At 42.8% G+C, this 27,751-nt stretch overlaps 1 protein-coding gene and 1 long non-coding RNA gene across 22 annotated transcripts in view; one reads left to right on the top strand and one right to left on the bottom strand.

The window, feature by feature from the left end:
• LOC138349868 (uncharacterized) overlaps window positions 1–27,751 on the bottom strand; it is a 214,329-nt gene that overhangs the window by 29,511 nt on the left and 157,067 nt on the right. Inside the window, exon 1 of one of the 3 annotated variants that reach the window (XR_011229954.1) lies at window positions 23,946–24,074. The exons of the other annotated variants lie outside the window; for them this stretch is intronic. This is a non-coding gene — a long non-coding RNA (uncharacterized lncRNA). Of the gene's footprint in view, window positions 1–23,945; window positions 24,075–27,751 lie in introns of those variants that run through there. 3 annotated transcript variants of the gene reach the window in all.
• Window positions 23,667–27,751, top strand: part of LOC123765032 (uro-adherence factor A) — a 136,434-nt gene continuing 132,349 nt past the window's right edge. For 10 of the 19 annotated variants that reach the window (XM_069333453.1, XM_069333455.1, XM_069333444.1 and 7 more), the window contains exon 1: window positions 23,700–23,911. The gene's annotated coding sequence lies outside the window, so the exon portion shown is untranslated. Of the gene's footprint in view, window positions 23,912–27,751 lie in introns of all 19 variants that reach the window. The other 9 variants (XM_045753409.2, XM_069333456.1, XM_045753406.2 and 6 more) reach the window with 4 other exon arrangements.

Raw genomic sequence — 27,751 nt, 5'->3', positions numbered from 1 at the left:
ATCTCACACACATATTTTCTGTCCTGATTTATTTCCCCCGTTTTTCCTCCCTCCTTCTCCTTCCTCCTCCTCCTCCTTCTCCTCTTCCATCTGCTCCGTCTCAACCTTCCTTATTTTTCCTGTTTTGGTTTTCAGTCACCTATTAATCTTTTCCCCCTGGCACACTCTCTTTATTTTTGTTATTGTCAACAAAGCCTCGTGTTCATCAGTAATTGTGCTGATGTTGCTAAGGTGACGGCGGCCCAGGAGCTGATGGACACTAGTCTCCTTCATCAGTTCATCTGGTGCTTCACCCTTCAAACTCACTTACTCGATGAGCTTATTGCTTGTTTCCCAAAAGGAGTGAGTTTTATTTAGTGCTAAATTTGCGAGTTGCAATCACGGTAGGAAGAGGATGAAGTCAGAGAGGATGAAGTCAGAGCCAACTGTGTGTGTGAACCTTCATGTGGACGGAGGGCTGGACTTCGCCAGTACATACTTGTTGAGTGAGCTTGTTGGAAAATCGATGACGTCGATGGAGTGATGTGCCAGCGAGGAGCACAGAGGCAGCAGCATCCGCGTGTTGAGGGCAGAGGGCCTTCAAGTTCAAGTACGTTTATTGAGACAATAAAAATACACCTCTACAGGATAGAGTAGCTTAGGCAATGTCCATACCCTCCTCATAGTGCCGTGTGGTGCCTAGGCCTCGTCTTCTCTTGCAGACGAGAAGTCACAATAACGTGGTTTGGTCAATATCTTGACCAAATCACACACTAGAAAGTGAAGGGACGACGACGTTTCGGTCCGTCCTGGACCATTCTCAAGTCGATTCTTCTTCTCTTCATGATGGTGTGCCACAGGGGCTTGGTGACTCAAGGAACTACGGCAGCTTAACTTGGGTTCAAGATGGCTGTAATTTACTACTGCAATTATTGGGAGATTTTCAGATTAAGAGCAAGAATTAGGTCTTGGATACAAGAGGGTCTCTCTCTTGGCTCTATTATCAGTCATTTAGGTGTTTTTTCAACATTGCTGTTGGGATACTTGAGTGTTTGGAAGCTCTTTAGTTAATTACAACAGAAGTTTCATGATTTAAGTTCCTGTATTTGGACAGAAAGTTTGTACAGCTCAAGTCGGATCCAGAGAACACTAAATTGGAACTTATTGTGACGGTCAAGGGTTTTATTATGTATCACTCTAAGGTAGTCTCAAGTCGGGTTCATTGCAGTATATGGTTTTGTAGACGTAAGGAACACCAGTGTATGGAGAGTGCCTAGTTAGGTGATTCAAAGTTGTTGCTGTGTGTTGTCTAAATAAAGAATTTGCAATTATTCTGATATGTAAATGTCGACATGTTTGTGGTAGTTTGTGGTGGTTGAACCCCAGCACATAGACATGTTAGACATAATAAGCAGCTCCGAGTTGGTCCCAGACTGTATATTAATTAGTTTTAACAGTTTGACTTCTGTTTTATTTATATTTTCTAGCTATGTATTGTTCCAGATTATTGAAACAATGTTTGTCAACAATGTATAAACCAGCAGTTTTCCCTCTTTCTAAGTCACAATTACTATGTTGTAAATTGTGAGATATATTTAGCAAAACAAAATAATTCAATATATTGTTATAGGTTTTTTAATGTCTATCTTGAGGTTATCTTGAGATGGTTTCGGAGCTTAGCGTCCCCGCGGCCCGGTCCTCGACCAGGCCTCCTTTTTGCTACACACCCCGCAGGAAGCAGCCCGTTGCAGCTGTTTAACTTCCAGGTACTTATTTACTGCTAGGTGAACATGAGCATCAGGGTGAAAGAAACTTTGCCTATCTGTTTCCGCCTCCACCGGGGATCGAACCTGGAACCTCAGGACTACGAATCCGAAGCTCTGTCAACTCAGCTGTAAGGCCCCTAATTTAATATAATTTAATTTTATTAATTTCTTGAATTAAATGTTTAAAATTGATAATTAGGTGTAATTTAAACCTTTTGTGTGGCATTTATTTGTGAACTTTCTTTCCCCTCAATATTTCTTGATCATTACGTGTGAGTTGGTGCTGGAGAAGCAGCCCGTCCTCCTAAGGTTTCCCAACATCAAGAAACTGACGTACTAAAGTGCCCTTATCCTAATCCACCAGAGGACCTAAAACAGAAAACGGAACAGCACGTCAATTTCGCGAGCCGCTACCATTTTCTAGTACGACAATGTTTGGCCTGTTATGGAGTATACGTCACAAATGCGACGTTCTATCAGGAGGACGGGTCAGGAGAAGAGGAAGGTCGTGTCAACAACAAATAAGGAAGGATTTAAGAGCCTTCGAGGCGTTAGGTCAGCCTAACACCCACAACTAAGCCCAACAGGTGCAGGAATAGGTAACAACTTATCTGCAGGGATAGGTGATAGGAGATTGTGTGCAGGGATAGGTGACAACCTTCCCCTGCAAGTGGTTGAGGTAAGATCGGATGCAGTTAGAAGTGTACTGCAATTCCATTTGGCTGGGGTTTCAGAATGAGATCAATCGAACACTTTTCTTAGATCACTCGAACACTTTTCTAAGATCAAATCATGTTACGGCATAGTGATCTCACTAGTAGTTTTATGAGATTTAAATTTGAATTAACTAGAATTCAGTATATTAAATTTTACAAGATATGCGCATAGCTGCTTTATATAAAAAGTATATACATTTTTAGCCATATAGTCCTTTAGTTTACATCCAATGATCGTAGCCAGTCTTCCAGTTTACATCCAATGGTCTTCCAGATTCCATTGTTCCTCCAAGCTCTTATCTCCCCCTCTCCTCCCTCTCCATCTTCTTCCATGACGAGGCTATCAGATGGAAAGGGAGGGGGAAGGTAGAGGCAGAGGAAGCAAGAAGGAGAGGAAGATGTGGAAGGGACGGAGGGACACATGAGTGTGAAGAATGGAGAGCAGAAGGAAAGGCAGATTAGAAAATGGCCGAGGAGGACAGGAAGATGACGACGTGACAGGAAATACAGGATTAAACAGGATGGAATTATAAAGAAAATGAAAAGGATGAAAAGAGGAAAGTGGATAAATCGGAAGAGATGAAGGATAGGGAGAAGGATGAAGGGAAGAAAAGGTGAAAGAAGAAAATCAAAGAGGATAGGAAAACAATGTTTTAATCTCAGCGGGCGCCTGATAGCTGAGTGGACACCGCTTCGGATTCGTAGTCTTGAGGTTCCGGGTTCGATCCCCGGTGGAGGCGAAGATAAAAATGGGCAAAAAGTTTCTTTCACCCAGATGCCCCTGTTGGTACAGTAAAGTAAAATAGGTACCTGGAAGTTAGACAGCTGCTACGGGCTGCTTCCTGGGGGTGTGTAACAAAAAGGAGGCCTGGTCAAAGACCGGGCCGCGGGGATGCTGATCTCCGTCACACAACAACGGCTCACTAGTACTCAGGTACTGTGTACTGAGTACTCACAGTACTCAGGTACTGTGTACTGAGTACTCACAGTACTCAGTACTGTGTTGGCCTCAGTACTGCTAAAGTAGAGGTGATTGTGGTGGCCTAAGTACTCACTAAGCACCAGTAATGATGATTGTACTAATACCCGCCCCATCCATAATTCCTGGCACCATTAGATGATTGTACCAGTAATTAAGGTTGTAATGCTTCATATAAGTGCTCCATAAGTTAAGCGCTCCATATAGTGTTGTGTATTAGTAACAGTTATGGCGATAGTTCAGTAGTCCACAGGAGTGGTGGTGGTGAGCTTGGTGATAGTACTAGTACTAGTGGTAGTCCACCTGGTAGTAGTGACTTACGCACCCACACGCCCACACACATTTACCTACGCTAAAATATCAGTTGCTTCTGCCTGTCTATGGCGACATTCCCGCTCACTACCCCCCAGTCCTCAGGGTATAACTTAAGTGAGCCTGCATTTGTAATCCAGGAAGGAACACAGGCAGGCAGGCAGGCAGGCAGGCGGGTGGGCAGGCAGGCAGACAGGCAGGCAGGCAGGCAGGCAGACAGACAAACAGGCAGGCAGGCAGGCAGGCAGGCAGGCAGGCAGGCAAGCAAGCAGGCAGGCAGGCAGGCAGGCAGGCAGGCAGGCAGGCAGACAGGCAGGCAGGCAGGCAGGCAGACAGACAAACAGGCAGGCAGGCAGGCAGGCAGGCAGGCAGGCAGGCAAGCAAGCAGGCAGGCAGGCAGGCAGGCAGGCAGGCAGGCAGGCAGACAAACCATTTAGCGACGGTTCGAGGATGTACATCAACAAGTGTTGTAGATTCAACAGACGAGGGAGAGGTGGAGCTGAAGCGTATCTCACCTCGGCCGGTACACACACACACACACACACACACACACACACACACACACACACACACACACACACACACACACACACACACACACACACACACACACACACACACACACACATACACATACACAGGGGGCCTCGTAGCCTGGTGGATAGCGCGCAGGACTCGTAATTCTGTGGCGCGGGTTCGATTCCCGCACGAGGCAGAAACAAATGGGCAAAGTTTCTTTCACCCTAAGTGCCCCTGTTACCTAGCAGTAAATAGGTACCTGGGAGTTAGTCAGCTGTCACGGGCTGCTTCCTGGGGTGTGTGTGTGTGTATGTGGTGTGGAAAAAAAAAAGTAGTTAGTAAACAGTTGATTGACAGTTGAGAGGCGGGCCGAAAGAGCAAAGCTCAACCCCCGTAAAAACACAACTAGTAAACACACACACACACACACACACACACACACACACACACACACACACACACACACACACACACACACACACACAGCTTCTTGGTTGAGGCTGATTCCATACACAGCTTCAAGTGAAGATTCAAGTGTATTCAAGTGTAGCCCAGTAGGCTCAGGAACCTGTACATTAATTGATTGACAGTTGTGAGGCAGGATCAAAGAGCCAGAGCTCAACCCCCGCAAGCACAACTATGTAAGTACACACACACACACACACACACTCTTTCTCTATCTCATTTCCACACTCCTCCACCCCTCTCCATTTTTTATTTCCTCCCTCTCTCATCATTTCGTTTCCCCTCCCATCCACTCCCTCTCTCTCCCCCTTCGCATCCCTCCATTCCTACTCATTTCTGCTCCCTCCCCTCTTTCTTTCTCTTGATTCTGGGCTCCACCACCACCATCAACATCGCCACACCATCACTACAACCGTCACTATCACCCTGCCACCACCACTGTCATCACGACCACCTCCATCGAACACCATCTGCACCATCACCAAAATAACCACCATCACAATTACCATCACAATGTCACCACTTCTTCCTAAGACACCATGCGTAATACTCTCAAACTGGTCCTTTACACACCCCCTCTCCCTTTCTCCCATCTCCCTCTCCCCTACTTTCCTCTTAACTCGTTTAGCTGTCTGGCTCTCTCCCAACTCCTATGAGCTTTCTACTGTGCCACTCGTGTCTGACTTCGGTCTGTCTTAGTGACGGTCTGGTTTCCATGTCTGTGTCATTGTTTGGCTGTCTCGCAACCTTTGTTAAGACTGACTCTCTCTCTCTCTCTCTCTCTCTCTCTCTCTCTCTCTCTCTCTCTCTCTCTCTCTCTCTCTCTCTCTCTCACACACACACACACACACAAACATCTAATTTCACTCGGCATTAGAGATTCTTTGTATATTTTACTTTTTCTTTATCCATTTGTTTTTAGTATTTTCATGTTTAACTCCAAATATAATGTAATCTCTCTCTCCTAATGACTTCTGGAGTCATGAGAGGGTCCTCATGGCCACTGGATCTCAGCCTAAGCTGTATCTTTTATATCGTATCTAATTTCCAATTGATCCTAAAAATATAAAAACATGTTCTAGCCGATCATAGTTGAAGAAAGTCATTTCAAACCTATCAGGATAAGCACAAGCCTTTTCTAGCAATCATAGGGCGAATATGAATATTTTGTCTTCGATAGTGAGCCGTGATATACCTCTCCATATCTGTGAAAAGAAGGAAGTTTAGATGATGCTGACATCACCTAAATCCTACCCTATAATGGCGCAGTGTGGGGGGGGGGGGCAGGAGGGAGAGAGACCCAGCCGTAACATCCTGAATAACAGGACGGAAAAAAAGGGCCCCCTGCAGAAGCCCCCCTTCCCTCCCCCACACACCAACCCCTATGATCACACGTAGAAACTAAGACAGAATAAAAAATAGGCTGGGAGATGGGAATGGGGTAGGGGGATGAAGAAGAGGGATGAAGAGAGAGAGGGATGAATAGAGACATTCATCCCCTGCTATCCATCATACAACTCCCGGATCCACCCCACAACTCTCTCACCCTCACCTTCACCGCCCGAAGAATGACTCACGTAACGAAGGGTTGGTTGGAGGGGTGAGGGGGTGAAGAGTGAGAGGTGAGAGATGAGAGGGAGGGCCTCGTGCTCCGGAAAGCATTGCTTCGTAGAGCCGACAACTGTTCAAAAGGCGGACGGTCCCCGGCGCCCGTGGGCAGGGCGGGAAGGGCAGTTTATCACAGCTGGTAAAGAAAGGCAGCTACGCCTCGGATGGCAGGTGGAGGAGGGAGGAGCGAGGCGGATGGCTGTGTAGGTCGTGGGATCAGGTTGTGGACGCGGTATTGAAGACACTCCGGTAAAGAAGGGTTTGAGGTGTCAACAATGGCTGTGTGGTGGTGCTGGGCAAGTTACACCAAGCATAACGCTTGGGGTAACTTGCTAGACGCTGGAATAGGTGATTCTGATGATGGGTCCTTCATAACTAGCTTGGTGTTTCAACGTAATGGCCATCATCCTCTGGAGAGATATTTAGGCAATTACGATTACTCACTGACCACCCAGCAAGTGTACTTTGATTTTGGACATTGTCCAAAGCTAAAGTAAACTCTCAGTGAATATAGAAACCGGGTTCACATATCGTTGTATATCGCCAGTATGCCCTCACACCTAGTGCTGAGCATGATCTTAATGCTGAGTACTGAACACATGTTGCTGAAAGTGTTACTCTTAATGTAGAGTACAGCACAGTAGTGTGCAGGGAGAAGAGTGATAGATTTGCAAGTAGTTAATCCAATACTGGCCCTCTGGTGGCCACCATGTCTGTGTCGCATCTCAAAGACGTTTGATACGTGCAGCATGTAAGTATCTAACGAATACGTACATGTACAAATTGGATAAAACAACGCATAAGTGTACGAGAATTGAACAGTGTTCTCGACCAAAAGGCACGACCTTAGTTAACCTAATAGGGGTTGATGGTTTGATTCGTAAGTACAATTTGTCTGTAAGTATTTACAACATAGTAAATCACCCTTGAGGAACAATCGGCTCAGGATCACTACAGAATCTTCCTCGTCTCATCCTACGCTGGATTTCCTTTCTCAGTGTCCTTACGAACGTGATGATCTTTGTTCGTTTGCTTAACAAACGTCTATTTACCCTGGTTGGCCATTACTCTGGGAACGTCATTTCTGTCACAAATCTAATGTCAACAGGAGGGAGTTACTCCAAAGTGAAGGAGAGGAGGGAGGGAGGGAGGAATAATTGACAGAGCAGCGTCAATGATTTATCATCTGTTTAGTTAGTGAGAGGGTCCAGACATAATTGTCATTTGAATAACTGAATATTAAAGGAGGCTTCCATGCAGTGAAGCGTGCTGGATGACGTTAATTTCCCGGAGTTGTACTGTGTATTAACATGTACTAACCTAGATGTGCTTGTAGGATCCAACACTACATCTTGGACCCCGCTTTTATAGCTGCAGGTTATATAATGCAATGACTCCTGACCTATTTTCCCATCATATCTGTTTTTAAAATTATGCTGCTACAATCTGTTCCTTCAGTTCATTTCATTTTTCCACTACTCTTACGCTAAAATAAAACTTTCTATGACTCATCTGAGTCTTAATTCGCTCCCATCTATGCCCTCTTGTTCTATTGGTATTTTTTATGAACATTTCCTATTTTTCCACTATCAATCCCATCCTCAAAATTTTATACATCTTTATCATGTCTTCCCTTTCTCTCCTTCTAGCGTTGTCAGGAATAGTTCCTTCAGTTTCACTTCATACCCCATCCCTCACAATGTTGGGACAAACCTCGTTGCAAACTTCTGAACCACTTCGAGTGCTTGTGTTTAGATGTGGGCTGTATAATGGAGCGGCATGCTCTAAAAGTAGTCTCTCGTAGGCAGCGTACAGCGATCTAAATGCTTCCTTGTTTAGGTTCCTGAATAATGTTTTGACTTATATTAGTGTAGAGTATGCTGCTGATGCCATCCTATTTAATATTCTCCAGAGTTAGGTCTGGTGTTATGTCCACTCCCAGGTCTTTTTCTCTAGTCGTTATAGGGAGGTTGCTTCCCTTCGTCCTCTACTGCCCTTTTGGTCTCCTACCATCTGCTCCCATTTCCACCACCTTACACTTGTTGGTGGTGAACACCAGTAGTCATTTCTCGGACCAACTTTGCAGCTTGTTTAAGTCATCTACGAGAATCTTACAATCTTCATCTGTCACAACTCTTCTCATTAGTTTTGCGTTGTCTGAAAACATCGAAATGTAAGACTCAACTCCTGCAGATAGGTTATTTACATAAATGAGAAAGAGTATGGGTTCAAGCATCACTCCTAGAGGTACTCCACTTGTTATTGTAAGCCATTCCGACTTCTCGCCTCTCACTGTTACTCTCTGACATGTGTCTGTTAGGTAATTCTTTACCCACGGTAGTGCTTTTCCGCTTATTCCCGTCTCTCTCGAGTATGTGTAGTAATTTCTTGTGAGGTACTGTACCAGAGGTTTTCTGGCAATCCTTAAACATGCAATATGTCCAGCCTTCTCAGTACTGCTTTAGTTCCATTACTTTATCATAGAACGCAAGTAAGTTAGTCACGATTTCCCTTCTCTAAAGCATTGTTGATGGTTGCTTAAAACTTGGACCATTGGAGATCGAACGTCGACCCTGCAAGAAGCGAGGCCGTTGTTCAAGCGACAGCTTCAAGGGATTGGGTACATAGGAGCTGGATATGCTGTTAGGGGTAAGGGACAGAAGCTGGTTGGCCAAGCCGTTCAGTTTCTGTGGTCCATCAGAATCAGAGAGCAGAAAGTGAGGTTCCCCCTGGGGGGGTCCCGAGGGGCTGGGGTCGCCACTACCAGTAATCCTTTGATCCAGTAATGTCAGCCTTTGACAGAAATAGGAAAAGACAGAGAGAGAGAGAGAGAGAGAGAGAGAGAGAGAGAGAGAGAGAGAGAGAGAGAGAGAGAGAGAGAGAGAGAGAGAGAGAGAGAGAGAGAGAGAGAGAGAGATTGCTGGTTCAGGAATTAAGCACAGCGAGACTGTCGGTGTTATCCAATGGATGTTAGCTGGGTTGTTATTGTGGTAGTGGTGATGACTGGTGCTGCAGTAGTGATTACTTCCCCTACTCTCAGAAAATTTATTAAGAACCCCCAAAACAAGTGTGTGGGTCCCCGACCAGCCTATGTCCATCCCGTACCCCAGACCACCACGCATGCAGAATTGGGCGAGGCTAACCCCAAGCATCTGGCATTTAACTTTGGACATACAAACGCAGAAATAGACATTCACTTATATATATATATATATATATATATATATATATAAAGAGTGACAATATATATATATATATATATATATATATATATATATATATATATATATATATATATATATATATTGTCATATATATTTATTGTGCAGTACTTCAAATATATATATATATATATATATATATATATATATATATATATATATATATATATATATATATATATAAAGAGAGTGACAACAAGGATTCTAGCACGACCAACCACGCGTAATATACTCTACAGTGCCAGACACAAGTCAACTTTCAGTTAATAAACACTGTCAAGCAGAGTAAACTTCAGGAAGGATATATATTCCTTGAAACAAAATCAATTTTGATAACGTTATTAACAATTCTACACGTGTTTTTTTTTGCTGGGTAAATCAATAATTTGTGCAGTACTTCAAATAAGCAGAAAACCTAAACATTTGCAAAAGAAATAAAGTGATATAATTTTATATTTCTTGCATGCAGGTGTATGGAAATTTGAACGTCGAATTTTCGCAACGGTGTCTAGAGAACTCTGCAGAATTTCGTATTTTGAGTCGAAGCCCTAGAAAACCTGGTCCAGACCCCCTCCCCACCCCCCCCCCCGGTAGTAGTGAAGGGGAGACTATAGTATTTTTGTTCGGCAACGCTATCCTCTTTCTTTATTCCTGGAAAGAGTTTTTCTGAAATAAAATACCAGGTGTTGAAGGCTTTGTGTGTGTGTGTGTGTGTGTGTGTGTGTGTGTGTGTGTGTGTGTGTGTGTGTGTGTGTGTGTGTGTGTGTGTGTGTGTGTGTGTGTGTGTGTGTGTGTGTATTCACCTAGTTGTGCTTGCGGGGGTTGAGCTCTGCTCTTTCGGCCCGCTTCTCAACTGTCAATCAATCATCTGTAACTAACTACTAACTAATACCCCCCCCCCGCCCCCACACTCGTACACACCCAGGAAGCAGCTCCGTAACAGCTGTCTAACTCCCAGGTACCTATTTACTGCTAGGTAACAGGGGAATCAGGGTGAAAGAAACTTTGCCCATTTGTTTCTGCTTGGTCCGGGAATCGAACCCGGGCCACAGAATTACGAGTCCTGCGGTTTGTGTGTGTGTTCTATTTTACTTATGGTTTGTTTCCCTTAATATCTTTGTCACTTATTTTTTTTATTTTTACCTCAACACTTCTTGCCGCCTTTACTTTCTACTTTACTTTCTCTGTGTCCTGAAACTCCTAACCTTTTAATCGGCTTCCTTATCTTCAGCTGCCTACTCCACCTCCTCATCTTCAGCTGCCTACTCCACCTCCTCATCTTCAGCTGCCTACTCCACCTCCTCATCTTCAGCTGCCTACTCCACCTCCTCATCTACAGCTGCCTACTCCACCTCCTCATCTTCAGCTGCCTACTCCACCTCCTCATCTACAGCTGCCTACTCCACCTCCTCATCTTCAGCTGCCTACTCCACCTCCTCATCTACAGCTGCCTACTCCACCTCCTCATCTTCAGCTGCCTACTCCACCTCTTCATCTTCAGCTGCCTACTCCACCTCCTCATCTTCAGCTGCCTACTCCACCTCCTCATCTTCAGCTGCCTACTCCACCTTCTCATCTTCAGCTGCCTACTCCACCTCCTCATCTTCAGCTGCCTACTCCACCTTCTCATCTTCAGCTGCCTACTCCACCTCCTCATCTTCAGCTGCCTACTCCACCTTCTCATCTTCAGCTGCCTACTCCACTTCCTCATCTTCAGCTGCCTACTCCACCTCCTCATCTTCAGCTGCCTACTCCACCTTCTCATCTTCAGCTGCCTACTCCACCTCCTCATCTTCAGCTGCCTACTCCACCTTCTCATCTTCAGCTGCCTACTCCACCTCCTCATCTTCAGCTGCCTACTCCACTTCCTCATCTTCAGCTGCCTACTCCACTTCCTCGTGCTAAATCATTGCACAATTTCAGCTTTTGAACATCGGTGTTATAATAATTGCATATTTAGTATAAAATATCTGCTTTACTGACATTAATCTTTATTTCCAGTTTGAAAACCCAGTCAAATATCCACGTCTTATGCTATCTGTTTTGACAATGTGCGTACCCAGAGGTAACACCACTCTTCTACTGGACCTAATACCACTCTTCAATTGGAACTATTTTCACGTTTTTACTGGACCTAATACTACAAATGCTTCTACTTGAGATAACACTACAACCGCTTCTACAATCAATGCTACTTTTACTCTTAGTAACAATACAATCACTATTGCGTAATGATAATGAGAGTTCCACATCTATAAATAAGGCTGTAAATTGTGAATATCGTAAATAAATATTTCGCCCTGAAAATTACTAGTTTGCATAATTCTTAACTCAACTATACAAAATAGATCAACTACGGAGCTATTAACCATACACGCGTTATTTCAAACTTTTCAATTACCTGAAAATCCGGTTCTCAACATGCTTATGCTAGGACAAACCCATTTGTTTTAATATATAAATTTAACCACCGGCCCAATGTAAACTATTTACATTTCATCAAAAGCCTATGCTCTGTAGCCGGATGAAACATGTCAGAAGCACTTAGGCAAACATGTCAGCCAACATCGACTCACTCACAAACTAATCAATGAAATATAGTGATGTACTGATATATTTTGCTTCGTAAATGTTGATCAATATATATATATATCCTTTGTTTAATGTGGACATACAATAGTATAAGGGACGTGAGCCAGTAACATCAGCGAGTGTGTATGTATGTTGCTGCTGAACACATATATATATATATATATATATATATATATATATATATATATATATATATATATATATATATATATATATATATATATATATATATACATATATATATATATATATATATATATATATACATATACATATATATATATATATATATATATATATATATACATATACATATATATATATATATATATATATATATATATATATATATATATATATATATATAAGGCCCGATTTCCATAATTATTGTTCTTATTGATATGACTATTTTTTGGCCATATCAGAAATTATATGCCCTGATCACGCATAATCATAACAGTGTACTTACACTGTAAATCCTTCAAAATCGTTGTTGATGTGGTTTTTCTCTTAGACTTGGTGAACTGCTCATGAACTGTGTGTGTGTGGAGTGGTCTTAGAGTAGGAGGACCAGAACCCTTATCGGATTACCTCTGATTGATTGATTGATGAAGGTTAATTCACCTAAGAGGTGGAACGGGCATGAATAGCCCGTAAGGATTACATCTGTTAACCTAGCATAAATTACCTCTATTCACTCAGCATAAATTTCGGTAGGTGGGTGCGAACCAACTTGCGGGTCGTGTTCCACGAAAAAATGTCGAAATGTAAAGCTTGCCACGATCTTAACAAAGGAAGGGAAATCTTTCAGTCTGTTAACGACAGTCGAAATTCGTTTGCTCCCGTACCCACTTGCATAAAAATAATCGTAGCCTGATGGTTCTAATAATTAAGTCATGCCCGAAACGACCAAATTTGTGTTTACCGTGACCAAGCCAACAATTATTACCCATATACACTCCAGCTGCCCTCGGATCTGCGTTAAATCATAGACCAGGGCTCAATTAAACTTTTTAACTTTGTCGTGCCATTGCTAACTGATGTACATAGTTTTTAGTCTATTGTTTATGTGTTGTAGGGAAGGGGGGGGGGGAGGGGGTAGGCGAGAGGGGAATGTTTTTAACAGTTCGTATATTGTCTATTCTACCGATGCCGTTAGCTAATATACGTGTGTCCTCACATTTAATACAGTACAGTGTTATGTATGTCACTGAGGTTTACAAGAGGGCGTCACTGATGACTCGTTTCATTCCTAGTTACGGTTCCCTGGACCACCGCCACTAAGGTATATGCAGGCTAGTATCCATTCTCCGTGACATATATGCTACAAACTATAATATCTTTTTGCCATTTAGGTACTTTTAAGATACTTTCTTAAGTATCTAACTTTTCTTAACTTTTACTTAAGATAAGAAGAAAAAAATGTTGACGTTTCAGGCCGGTTTGGAGCTGTTTTACATGTGCTTTCATTATTATACACGAAAAATAAACAAATTCTTATTAAATCTAAAGAAATCATATTAGTTTTAATATTTAAATCTTTATGTGAACTTTATTGAAAAATATATACATATTACATTTTGTGATTTGAACTAAAAATCATTGATTTTGGCCATATTTTCACGTTTTCCACGGTTTAAAATATTTCAAAATAATGTAATAATTCATTAAATATACGCTAAATATAAGTCAAGGGCTTATAATACTACAAGTGTTATCCAATTGTGCTCGCATCTCCCTTCACCTCCCTCTCTTAACCCTCCCTCTTTCTTCTCCCATCCTCCCTCTCTCACCCTTGTCTCACCTCTCTACCCCTGTCCCCCCCTCTCCTCTCCTATCTCCCCTCCCCCATCCTCCCCATCTCCCCCAACATGCTCCTCTCCCCCTTCCGTCTCCCTTTTCTCTATTCTTTCTCCCAATTTCCCCTTCTCCATATCTCTTCCTACATGCCCCCTCACTTCTTTTCACAAGCCAACAACACATATCTCTACCACTCCTCTCCCACCGTCTCCACCTTTCTCGACTTTCTCTTCCTTCTACTTCAACATCCCCCCTTCTCCCCCTCCCATTCGTATTACATTATAATGCTGTTTAACAGCATTATAATTAATGATTTACTTCAGTTCCATAATAAGAATTATGGAATAAATTATATAGTTACCCTTGAATTTCATTGCGAATGAAGAGGAAAACTGGATATTGGTATGACCAACTTATCTAATCACAACGACCTAAAAAATAATCGTAAACTGGTACTATTGGCAGGAACAGAAAACCTTTTAGGCATATGAAGGTTTCCCCTTAACCAAAATGTGAGGGGGTGCACCATCCAGTTTCTGCCCTGGCCCAACGATGTTTAACCAGACTTAATGTGAAGCCCACACCACCCACTGGTCCAGTGTTAATCATAAAGCAATGTATATCATTTCACTTAACTCTCTCTCTCTAGGGTAGAATAATACTGATCTTACATAAATGCTCACGAGATTGAATGGTATAATTAAAAACGGAAAGAATGTATAAAAAATGAAGATGGAAAACGAATGAAAAAGAAATTATAGTTTCCAATTCCTTCAGTCGAGGAAAGGAGAAGCCTGTTGGGATTGTGGAAGTCTCCCTTAGCCACCTTCGGACAATCTCCAGGATGCAACCCACAGCCGTGGCTATAGACTGCCAACTGAACAGAGACATGTGATGAAGGGAACGGGATAAACGTTTCGCCCAACCGAGGGAATCGAACCCCGGGACGTCTCGGTTGAGATCCAACTGCGCAAAAGTACAATCTGAAAAAGTTCTTCCGGATGTAATAAACTTTAAAAATTTATATTCTAAAATATTATTTGTTTCTTGTTATTTATTAAGAGAAGCCCGTAACTACTTGCTCCGAATTTTAAACATTTAAAGAACTGACAAAAGCCAGACCGGCCGGTGGAAAATACTTGGCATTGTCGTAAAATAATAACAAAACGAACATAGTTATCTTTTTGTGTAGTATTAATTTTCTTGTCAAATTTGTGTGTGACTTTGGAGGACTATGAGTCATGATAAAGAGATCTGAGGATTAAGAAGCTTTTTGTTTACTATCCGTAAAGGAAGAGCCCCTCGCCTGAAACACATGGGCACCATAATGGGAGCCGGTCGGCCGAGCGGACAGCACACTGGTCTTGTGATCCTGTGGTCCTGGGTTCGATCCCAGGCGCCAGCGAGAAACAATGGGCAAAGTTTCTTTCACCCTATGCCCCTGTTACCTAGCAGTAAAATAGGTACCTGGGTGTTAATCAGCTGTCACGGGCTGCTTCCAGGGGGTGGAGGCCTGGTCGAGGACCGGGCCGCGGGGACACTAAAGCCCCGAAATCATCTCAAGATAACCTCAAGAAGATAACCATACACGCAGAAATTGTATACAGTTCATAACATACACCAAGGACCTGAATTGGAATTTTGTATCACCATCCGCCTTGTACTGAAATCCTCCCAAGATGGAACTAGTAACCCTCCTCAGGATGCAACCTAACAACAGTTGGCTAACTCCCGGGTACCTATATACTGTCAGGTGGATAAAGGCATTAGGTCAAAGGAAACGTGCCCAACCATTTCTGTTTCGCCCCGATTGGGAGTTTAGAACGAAGCCAACTGTAAAAAAACAAAAAAGCTGTATGTAGAAAATCAGTAAGAACCGTGCTAAGGATTCGAACCTATGCTCTGGGTACTCCCAAGCAAACGCCTTAGACGACTAGGCGACGACGTGGTCAAAAAGAATTGCAACCTGGGATTCTATTGAATCCACGAGGGTTCCTGAGGCTTCCACTGAAGCCGAACCAGGGTTTCACACAATCTCCCCCGTGCACTCTGGCTCTGTCGTCTAGGAATTCTACCTCTAACGCTTCCTCTTTCAATGCACAAAGAAATCAAATTATCGTGATGTATCCGAGATAAAATCCGCAGGAGAAAATCTCCTCCTGATTTTCTCATTGATACATCACGGTAATGTGATTTCTCTGTGCAGGTTGTATGTATTGTCCACAACATTTCCTGACAAAAATAATAACCATTTTCAGAAACTTTTTAAGCTGTTTTTATCGCTAGATGCCGGTATATTTCTTATCGGGTATGCTATATTCTGTCATCAGTAGAAACCGATATATTACTTATTAGTTATGCTAATTAGCTGGGAAATGGAGTCACACAAGGTACTAATTTGAGTCTTTTGTTATATGCTGTTTGTCTTTATCCAGTGTTGAAGGTTTTGAGAGCCACTAGTAGAGCTGGGTGTTAAGAACAATACTATTCTTAGTACTGTCACATAGGCAATACTATGAATAGTGTTACTTTTATAAGAACCAGCCGAAGATATGGAAAAAGTCATTGAAATATGTGAAAGGCGTCACTTTCAGTTCTCGCCATATGTCGGTTGGGTGTCTGATTTTTAGTCATGTTAAATATAATACTTAATGGCAACATTACACTCAAGAAGGCTTTATTAATATTACCTACTGCACTTGCATGATATCTACATTCTAAGGCAAAAAAGGCAGAACAGGGGATTAAGACTGATCTATACCAAAGTAACGAAAGTAGTGATTTAGAACCCAATCAAATTTAGCAGTGTGTCAGAAGCTGAATATGTATAGTTGGTGTAAAGACTGAAGAGTAGAAGATAGTACAACGATAAAAGATGAATGGGTTCATGGTTGCACTGTTCTTGCCTCAGGATGCAGAACCCAACTTATCTTCGAGATTCTTATATGTTTTATTACAAATAAGGTCAACCTGTGCCTAATTATAATCACCTGATCCCAAATGGCATTATTATTATTACTATAAGATTTGTATGATTGTTATTACTACAGTATTATTCTATTCTGAATAAATAAAAGTAGTTGTATAATAATGTATTATAATTATTTCATCTTTTTTAAATCATAATCACTTAATATTTTTTAAATTAAAATTAGTTATAATATTAAATATCTATTATGGAACAAGTTTCAACCAAGAGGATGTTACATATGTCATTATATATTCGACCTTCCAAGTGGTCAACAAACAGTTCTACAAACATATCATAAAGGCCTTTGTAACCCAGGTCAGTATGATCGGACAATTCCTGTGAAATATACCATAGAGGCAAGTGTACCCCAAGTGTGTAGTGTGATCATTCCACCCAGGTGAAACACCTATTACGGTGACATTCTGAAGAGTCAAGAAACAAAGATGGAAGTCACATCAATGCTGCCCTTCGAATCTATTCAATCCTGGTAAGTTACAATTGCCATAAATATAATCCAACTGATGACTATCTCACGAAAGCGCCAAATTTAGCTTCCTTTAGTAAGATTAAACAAAACAATGATATACAACCCACTAAATGGCCAAGTTAAGAGTTAAATAACCAAGTTAAGTTAAATTGACGAAAATTTTTGTTCTCAACACATGAGAAAAGTTTGACAAATACAATAGAAAAGTAGCTTCTCTACCGGGGTTAGCGCAATACCAAGATGCTATGGGGAAATACAACACTCAACAGTTCCCAAATCAGATCAAGATTGGAGCACTTATCATTAGTTAGAGATAAGCTATACATCCAGGTTCTGCAACACAGATGAGGTGAGTCTATGTGCATGCTACATAGTTCACAAATTTTATATCACCCCAAACATTAAGCGTCTCTGCAAGTTCCTCCTACAAGAACTCACCACCAAAGTGATGCTAGATGTGAAAACCAAATAAATGTTCCCCTTGCACAAAGCAGTTTCAAAGATCTTATCACCCGAAATATACAAAATCATGGAACTCGTCTTAGTAAGAGTCTGTCGACCACAACCTACTTTCATTTAACTCAAAACTTGTAACTAAATGGTTAATATAACACAATTGTGAACATATGGAATCCCATCACTGTTACAGTTAACCGTATATAAACAGTACAATTCTAGTTTGTAAACTTCAAAGTACACTAAGTAGAATTGTGTACAAAATATAAAATGATAATAATAATAATAATAATAATAATAATAATAATAATAATAATAATAATAATAATAAAAATAATAATAATAGATTTAGCACACGAGCTGCTGTGTGTTGATCTATCTACAGGTATACATTGTAAACAAAAACAAATGTGGATTTATAATAAAATATTGCAAGACGAATTATTAACTGATAAAATTAGTTATTAGGCCTTAACTAATAAAGTTCAACAATAACTAAGATTAAGAGAGTACAGACCTCTAATTTGGGCTTCCTATGACGGGTCTTAAGTATCACACTTAAGTGCTTACTTATCACTTAAGTGCTATTACTTATTACTTACTTAAGTATCACACTTAAGTGCTTTTGTACTTTTACTTAGAAGATATGTGGCAGGTCTTTGTGTAGTACACAGCTCCCACATACCCCACACTGACCACAGAACAGCTCCCACATACCCCACACTGACCACAGAATAGCTCCCACATACCCCACACTGACCACAGAACAGCTCCCACATACCCCACACTGACCACAGAACAGCTCCCACATACCCCACACTGACCACAGAACAGCTCCCACATACCCCACACTGACCACAGAACAGCTCCCACATACCCCACATATCCCACAGTACACCTCCCACATACCCCTGGACCACATTATAGATGCCTATGATCATATAATAATCGTCTTGGACCACATAAATTTCCATACTAACTGGAATGTATAAAATATCAGTGTATATTCTCCATTATACTCTCACCTATTTACTCAAGCCTCATTCATCATGATGAATGAAGGTATACATCAATGTTGATGATAATGAATGTACATACGAGAAATAACGTTCAGTCCCAGGCAGCGTACACCGGGTCGACTGAACGTGGGAGTGGACGGGTGGCTGAAGGCTTCCTCGACCACTGCTACTATTTTGGTCCATTGCCCAGCCTGGCCCACACCGGGCGAGTTCCCCCTTCTCCATCGTTACCACACTGCCCGCACCTCACCTGTCACCACACTGTCCTCACCCCCCCCCCCCCACCTGTCACTATACTGGCACCACACTCTCCTCACCCCCCACCACCTGTCCCCTTTACCATGACACCAAGACACAGTCAGGTCAGCAGTAGGAACAGTATTAGTGTAGTCCCGTAAGCGAAGTCTTGACACGGATATAAACACTGAAAGGTTAAGCCCCGATTGTATGCGAATCTAATTTAGGCGCATGCTATTGTCTTCAGGTATGTTTAGGAGGAAGCTGTCTAGTTCGAAGCTGTCTAGTTTGAAGGCCTGGGCACCGGACTACTAACCAACTGGGTTAGTAGTCCGGTGCCCAGGCCTTCATGACCCTTTAGAGGTTGAGTGGAAAATCAAAATCTTAGGGTCAGACACGACAATAAGGGCTAATGGTATTCTCCGTACCCACCTGCTGAGCAACCGAGGTGGGTTGGTGATCAGCAGGTACAACCAGCCCTCACTACAACACCGTGGTAGTGAGGGCTCATGGGACCTACTAGCCACCTGCTGACCTTCGGAACCCTTTTCGACTTCGCTCGCTCGGGAATAGCGAGAAGGCGTCTTCTGGCGCCGCGAGGTGATTATTTTCAGATACTGAATTTTCATTGCAGATCTGGGGAGCAGCACCTGTCAGTGGCTTGACAGGTGGCTGTCTTCCGTAACGAAGACGGGCTGTCAGAGGCTTGACAAGGACGATCAGGGTGTGGTCACTGATTAAACAGTAAGATGGGATGAAGGGGGAGGGGAGGACGAGGAAGGGAAGGGAGGGGAAAGTGGAGATTGTGGGAGGGGAAAGTAGAAGACGGAAAGGGTAGGACGTAAAAACAAACAAAATCCTTACGCGTGTCTCTCTCTCTCTCTCTCTCTCTCTCTCTCTCTCTCTCTCTCTCTCTCTCTCTCTCTCTCTCTCTTCCGTCTCGTTCCTCGTCTTATTCATCACTCTTTTCCGTCAGCATATATGACAAGCGCTCGACGGAGCGAAAGCTTTCAGGGAGGTACTTCAATATGGCGGCTCCTCTACACCGTCGCCTGTTCGGTGCCACCATGTTGGGTCGCCGCTCCGTGAGACGATGTCCACACAAGGGTGTTATCTAACATGATATTGCAGGTAGGACAGCACAAGCTAAATGTTAAATGCACGACTGTTAAGAAGTGTGACCTATTTAGACCAGGACCACATGTCCGGACAGCATAAAATGTCCAGCAGAGAGAGAGGCTTGGAGGGTTAATGACGCAGGAACTCCCGGAATTGGTCCAAGAGAGTGTTGTGTCTTATGGCCTGGGGCTGCAGGTAATGAATCACCCGACACTGAAATGTAAGCTGCGTGAACAAGAGCTACTACAACACACTCCTTAACGCAGTATAAATGAATATCCAGTTATCAATTATTTTAGACCAAGTGGTATGAAATAATTAGAGTTCTGTATCTGTTTTTCTCAGAGAGAGAGAGAGAGAGAGAGAGAGAGAGAGAGAGAGAGAGAGAGAGAGAGAGAGAGAGAGAGAGAGAGAGAGAGAGAGAGAGAGAGAGAGAGAGAGAGAAAGAGAGAGAGAGAGAGAGACAGTGAGAGAAGGAGACAGATAAAAAAAGAGACATGCTAGCACAGAAGGAGAGCATCTTCCCATGTAGGGTCGAGGTGTTTATTATTGAGCCTCGCGGTGCTCGCTACACGCACTGGCCTGGTGTAGACTCCCTAGTCTACACTTGTCAAGACACCATAGTCTACACTTGTCAAGACACCATAGTCTACACTTCAGCATTCATCTCCCCGCCTCAGAAACCTGTGTACTCAGCCTCACCACCAATGCTCTAAGACGTGTATATAAGCATTATCTAAAATTGAGATCTTAACCTAAGCTTCGGTCGTAATGGTTGCTAAGCTTAACTGCGTTTTACTTGCTTAACTGGGTGCATGTATCCAGACTGAGTGCATTTATCGTGATGCAAGCATGTAGCATGATGCACGCATGTATCAATGTCTGGGCCAATGTATCACGACAGGGAGCATGTATCCAGGGATATACCAGCTGGCCTTCCGTTGCTCTGTGTATAAATGTTCTGTATATAGTCATGTTAAGTATATAAATGTCCAACAGAATTGCTTGGCTCTACAGTATCAATGATACAATTTGACACAAGCATTCTAACACAAACACACGCACGAGGCGCTGGTGGCTGAGTGGACAGCACGCTGTATACGTAGTCTTGTGGTCCGGGGTTCGGTTCCCGGCGCCGACGGAAACAAAAATGGGTAGAGATTCTTCCACCATAATGCCCCTGTTATCTAGCAGTAAATAGGTACCTGGGAGTTGACAGCTGTTAGGGGCTGCTTCCTGGGTGTGTGTGTGTGTGTATGTGTGCGCTCAAAAAATGAATTAATAGAAATTAATAACAGTTGATTGATTGACAGTTGAGAGGCGGGCCGAAAGAGCAGAGCTCAACCCCCGCAAGCACAACTAGGTGAACACAACTACGTGAATAAAATTAGGTGAATACAACTAGGTGAATACAGGGGGTACATCTGATAAGAACATATATGTTTCCACCGATTTTGCTACAATATATTATATAAACTTAATACGATCACTACGAGGCCAGCAATCTACTAGGACACAGTACTACCTATTTCCTATGATCATTATCAAGAGCCCATATTGCGTATTATTACAAATACTCAAGATATTACGTAATATTATCAAGTCGTATTTTCCCATACTGTGTTGTCTGAAACATTTATCTAAAAGATATCTATTTTTTTAGAGTGATAGTCGCTCTGAGGACGGGTAGTAGCCGCTACTGAAGGAGGCGCTGGGAACAATTCAAGAGAAGAAGCAACAGACGCTGAGAGGAGGGCCTTGGTTATCTCATAGTTATCCCCTGGGAGGCGGCAAGACACTCTTCTGATATATTTTTGCAGCTTGGGCGAGGCTAGCGAGCGTAATGGGAGTAGGTGTTGATTGTGTGTGAGGCTATACACACCCTGCTTTACATCCGGGATCGATTAGGGTTTGTTTAGCGTGAGCACTTTGCTAGGATGCGGACCTTAGAGTAAGTGTGCGAATTTATATAATTTCATAATATCATTATTTTTATATATAATATATATATATATATATATATATATATATATATATATATATATATATATATATATATATGTACATATATATATGTACATATTATATATATATATATATATATATATATATATATATATATATATATATATATATATATATATATATATATATATATATATATATATATGATATTTGCAACCTAAATGTGGCCTGTAAATAACACACTACTGAATTAAAATACAATAAATTAAAGGAAAAGTAATAATGGATTTTAGTACTTTCAAAAGTAATTTGAACTTCAAGTGGGCCGCTTGTATAAACATATTGATTTCCACAGAAGAGGCGTGTCTGTCCGTGATTAGAATAGCTATGGAGCTCTTGAAGCGATATCCTTGAAGGCTTGCATTTAAATATACCCCTCATCTTGAGAATAGATCCTTAAACTCCGTAAAGCATAATGCCTCACCAGCAGTACCGGTTGGGTTCGAACGGGTGAGAATAAGGTCTCTTAGGCAACACTCCTTCGCTGTTCGCCTCCTGTTCACCCGGCAGTAATTGGCGATCTAGTTATAAACCGACTGGCGGATCGTGATCCAGGGGGAAAAATGAGAAGGCTAAGACTGAAGATGAATAGTTGGAAGAGATAATATCTCTCTCAGCCTGCTAACAAGACTCAAAAGTCATTAGCTCCTGTACAGGCATGTGTAAAAAGAAAAAGAAAAGCTCCTATAAACACTGGCTCGTGAATTCAGAAAACGAGAAGCACGCAGAAAAAGGTTTTCTAGATGTTTGCTCAGGCAGTGAGGAGAGTTCACCCTCAAGGGCGCTTCATCTCTATTCTCAGGAGACCAGAATGTCGCTCTTATCATTCTCAACATCTGACTGATAGAACTTCACCAACAAGAGCTCCTTTCACCATCAAGCCTACAGTAACACCCGTTCAATCGTATAATACATCATATTTTAATGTAAAAATCCCCAACGTCCAAATATGATATACCATAAATCAGAGCGGTTCGCTGAATTGACGGCTGTCAAGTTTTCTATTGGTGGGTCCTTTGTTAGGTTTATATATATATATATATATATATATATATATATATATATATATATATATATATATATATATATATATATATATATATATATATATATATGTACCTAACGGGTTTCCCATTTATATTCACAATCCCATACATTACATTCAGTGACGTCCTCCGTTACTTCTGACCCGTGTTGAGAGGTAACGGAAGCCGTAGTCACCCTGCCATAGTTGACGGGTCGTGGTGACCCGCCAGCGGGTGACAGGCCTTCACCCCGCCACCACACCAAACATTCTTGTGTCCAAACTATCACAAACTATCACAGAACAAACAACAAATATCACCAATATGATGTGACGTTGTTTTGTGGCCAAGATGGTGTGGCCGCCCTGCCCGGCCACGCTGGGCCGGGCAGGGCGGAGCAGCCAGCTCAGTGGCAGTTTGGCAGTGGCTGTAAGAGGGTTGGGTTTTGGCTGCTCCACTACGGTGAGTGTCGAGGGACGGGAAGTGTCAGCCTCAAGGCACAGTTAAATACCAGTTAGTGTTCCTCCAGCATCTTCCCACTCGAGGAATTGCCTGCCTGCTAGATCCCCAAAAGAGACTGTAGAACGCTGAGTAGCTGTGAGAATTACCAGTGAGGTGAGTACCACCTACGGTATTATTACAGACGAACCGTGTACAGTGGATGCGAGGCGGCGAGGGCGAGGGCTGTGTGGTGCTTAGTGGAAGGGCGGCGTGGAGGGCAACAATTGCAAGTGGATGTGCCGGTGGCAGTGTCCGGGGGGTATGGACCCGGGAGCCAGCCAGAGGAATGTTTGCCACACTCAAAATAAGAGCGGGTCCTGCCTGCCTTGGTGGCCGCGGCGCTGCTGCTCTTCCTGCCCCTGCCACAGCCACACACTTCCGTAAACACCCAGCAGTCGTGCTCCTGCTGCTGCTGACTGTGTTGCCGGGTTCTCCTGCTGCCTGTGTTGCCGGACTCTCCTGCTGGCTATGTTGTTGACTCTCCTGATGGGAGTGTTGTCGTTGACTTTCCTGCTGGCTATGTTGCCGACTGTCCTGCTGGCTATGTTGTCGACTTTCCTGCTGGCTATGTTGTCGACTCTCCTGCTGGCTATGTTGTCGACTTTCCTGCTGGCTATGTTGTCGACTTTCCTGCTGGCTATGTTGTCGACTCTCCTGCTGGCTATGTTGTCGACTCTCCTGCTGGCTATGTTGTCGACTCTCCTGCTGGCTATGTTGTCGACTCTCCTGCTGGCTATGTTGTCGACTCTCCTGCTGGCTATGTTGTCGACTCTCCTGCTGGGTGTGTTGTCAACTCTCCTGCTGGCTATGTTGTCAACTCTCCTGCTGGGTGTGTTGTCGTTGACTTTCCTACTAGCTATGTTGTTGACTCTCCTGCTGGGAGTGTTGTCGTTGACTTTCCTACTAGCTATGTTGTTGACTCTCCTGCTGGGAGTGTTGTCGTTGACTTTCCTACTAGCTATGTTGTTGACTCTCCTGCTGGGAGTGTTGTCGTTGACTTTCCTACTAGCTATGTTGTTGACTCTCCTGCTGGGAGTGTTGTCGTTGACTTTCCTGCTGGCTATGTTGTTGACTCTCCTGCTGATTGTTTTGTCTGACTCTCCTGCTGATTGTTTTGTCAGACTCTCCTGCTTGAGCAGTTACACAAACATGCACAAGTCGTGTTCCTGATTCTTTTCACACCAGCAGACAAGACCAGACACGAAAAGAATTCAGACGCCAGGAAAGTCACACTATAGAGTACAACGAGGCTTGTAGGTGAGGCGTAAAGTGCCACACCCTCCTCCGTCAGTTAGGAACACACCTGCTGCTGATGGTCTCCCTCTCTGAGTGTGTGTCTCTGCTTCGTGTGGAGGCCGTATATCGCCTATGTCACTACTGACGGTGCAACACCCATTGCCGCCTGTGGCCCCTCCTGCCGGTGGTGCTGCCTGGCATTTCCTTCGCCTCACCGCTGACCTTCCTTGGCACACCGTGGCATTGTTTGTCCAAGATCAAGGCGACTGTTGCTGCTGCTGCTGTTGTTGTTGCTGCTGGTGGAGGCGACCGACGACTTTAGACCCTATATGCTTCAACTGGCTTTCGAGCCAGAGGCCTGCCTCCCTCCCCCCCGTCTCACAGTCGTATAGAGTTACCTCACGAACACAGTACAGCTCCTATACCTATTTCTACACTCTTACCTATCACTCTTGTTTTCACTGGTAGCGAGGAATTTCCCCCTGACCAGGGAGGAAATAGCATTTGAAGCCTAGAACAGAAGAACAATGGGCATAAGAATAAAAAGCCACTGTTAAAAAGAACAGTGAAAGCATCAGCACAGGGATGTCAGTAATAAGAACATAGGCATATTGTTAAAAAGAACACGAGAATATCGGTAATAGGGAAAGACACGCACCTGGACGGGGGATCTTCCACAACTAATCCTGATTGGTTGTGTTGCTGCTAACACGTCTGTCTAAAACAACAGATGACCTCTCAAATGACCAGCTGCTCACTGCTTTTAACTCCTTATAGCAGCAAGATCCCCACCACCACAAACACAGCCACCTCCACTACCACCAGTTCAACCACCGCAACAATTACCACCAACGCTAGGCTACTGCTGTTCACAGCACTACAGTCGCCACCTCGGCAACAAGGTCACCACAGCCAAAAGGTCACCATAATAAGAAACAAGGTTGCCACTATAGAATAGGTCACTACTACTAGGTGACCACATTAGTGTAACGATAATAATAATTATTATTATTAAACAATACAAATTATTATTAAATATCATTTATTTTAAATATTTTGTTTTACTTAAAAAACTTTTTATAATACAAAAAAGCGGTCATTTAATGAAGCGAGTTAGAAAGATGTAAACAGCGCCAAGAGCTATCATAATAGTTTACCATATTACCGTTTAACACTTTTTTTCTCTCTCAGTTTGCGGAGCCTAATGGGAAGATCATTTAACAACGTTATCAGTATCAATAACGCACAAACATAAACAAAACTATGTTAATATTTTCGTCCCTTGGATACCTAACTTTATAACAATATTTCTTCAGTGTGAATTTCTCTCACCCCGTCATATGTCTTCATGAGCTCCTGCGTACAATGTTTACATGTGAATGAAAGAAATTACTGTTATAACGGGAGATATTCGCTAAGTCAGCAGTAATGTAGCATTCAAGAATCCGTTGCTTATATTTGTGTTCACGGAAAAACTGTAAATTAGGGCACTGACAAATTGTTTATACAGATAGTAAACAGTTTCTTTTCCTGTTTTCATCAATACAAGTGGGTTTATTTTTGGAAGGGAGTAACGGTAAATATTTTCTCAGTTATGTGTAGAGCTGCGGTGGCTGTAGTACCGATTAGGGAGTCCAAACAATGGACGAATTCGTGGTTCGAATCTCCTTCCTCAGAACGAATCAAATTCCACAAAACAAAATCTCCTAGATTCAAATTAGTTTTTGGAACGTAGCAAAACAGGTACTTTAATATCCAATTCGTTTGACATTCTAAAATCATGAATTGGTTGACACGTAAATTTCCCGCTCTACACTAAGAGCGTCCATCTCTGCTTTTTCCGTCTATTTTGTTAACTACCGAAGAGACGTGAAAAACGATTAACCTCACGTTTTGGTAGTTTAGGGATGTCGTTGGTTTCATAGAGAATGCCAAGACCTCGACAGAGCCAAGTTGGCACTAATTCTCCAGCTTATCTATTCCTTTATCTAAGTGCCTTTCTCTTTTTATTTTTCTCTCCTCATGTGTGTTTACCTATATGTGCCTGCAGGATCGAGCGTCTAACTTTTGGACCCCGCCTTTCCAATCACCAGTAGTCTAATAAAATGGCTCCTATCTTATATTCTCTATCATATCCATTAAGCTAGCTACCGCCCAGCCCTAGCATGCAACCCACAACAGGTGTAAACTCCCTGGTACCTAAGTACTGTTAGGTGAATAGAAGTATATCAGGAGAAAGGAAACGTTGCCAAAACGTTTCTGTCTTGTCGGGGGGATCGAACCGGCACTCCTCGGTTGTAAGCCGACGACTTAGTCCACTGTACCACAGAACCATGTGTGTGTGTGTGTGTGTGTGTGTGTGTGTGTGTGTGTGTGTGTGTGTGTGTGTGTGCGTGCGTGCGTGCGTGCGTGCGTGCGTGCGTGCGTGTGTGTGTGTGTGTGTGTGTGTGTGTGTGTATACACCTAGATGTGTATTTGTGGGAACGTTCTCAGCCCACAGCCCCCCATCTTCCGAAAATCCGAATAATCTTAGTTTAATACAATGCCTCTGTTCTCACAATTCTCGTATCATATTTGAATTTAAAATAATGTATCGAGTTACACAATAGTTGTATCGAGTGTAGTGAATAAATAGTGTATCTTCATCTATCCAATTCCACGTAATGATCGGCTCTAACATCTCTGTGTATTGTGTGTCAAGTTTCCTGTTATGCCACA

The sequence above is a fragment of the Procambarus clarkii genome, chromosome 29 (assembly GCF_040958095.1).
Source record: "Procambarus clarkii isolate CNS0578487 chromosome 29, FALCON_Pclarkii_2.0, whole genome shotgun sequence".
NCBI classification, from domain to species: Eukaryota; Metazoa; Arthropoda; class Malacostraca; order Decapoda; family Cambaridae; genus Procambarus; species Procambarus clarkii.
This window is presented reverse-complemented; position numbering and strand designations above follow the sequence as displayed.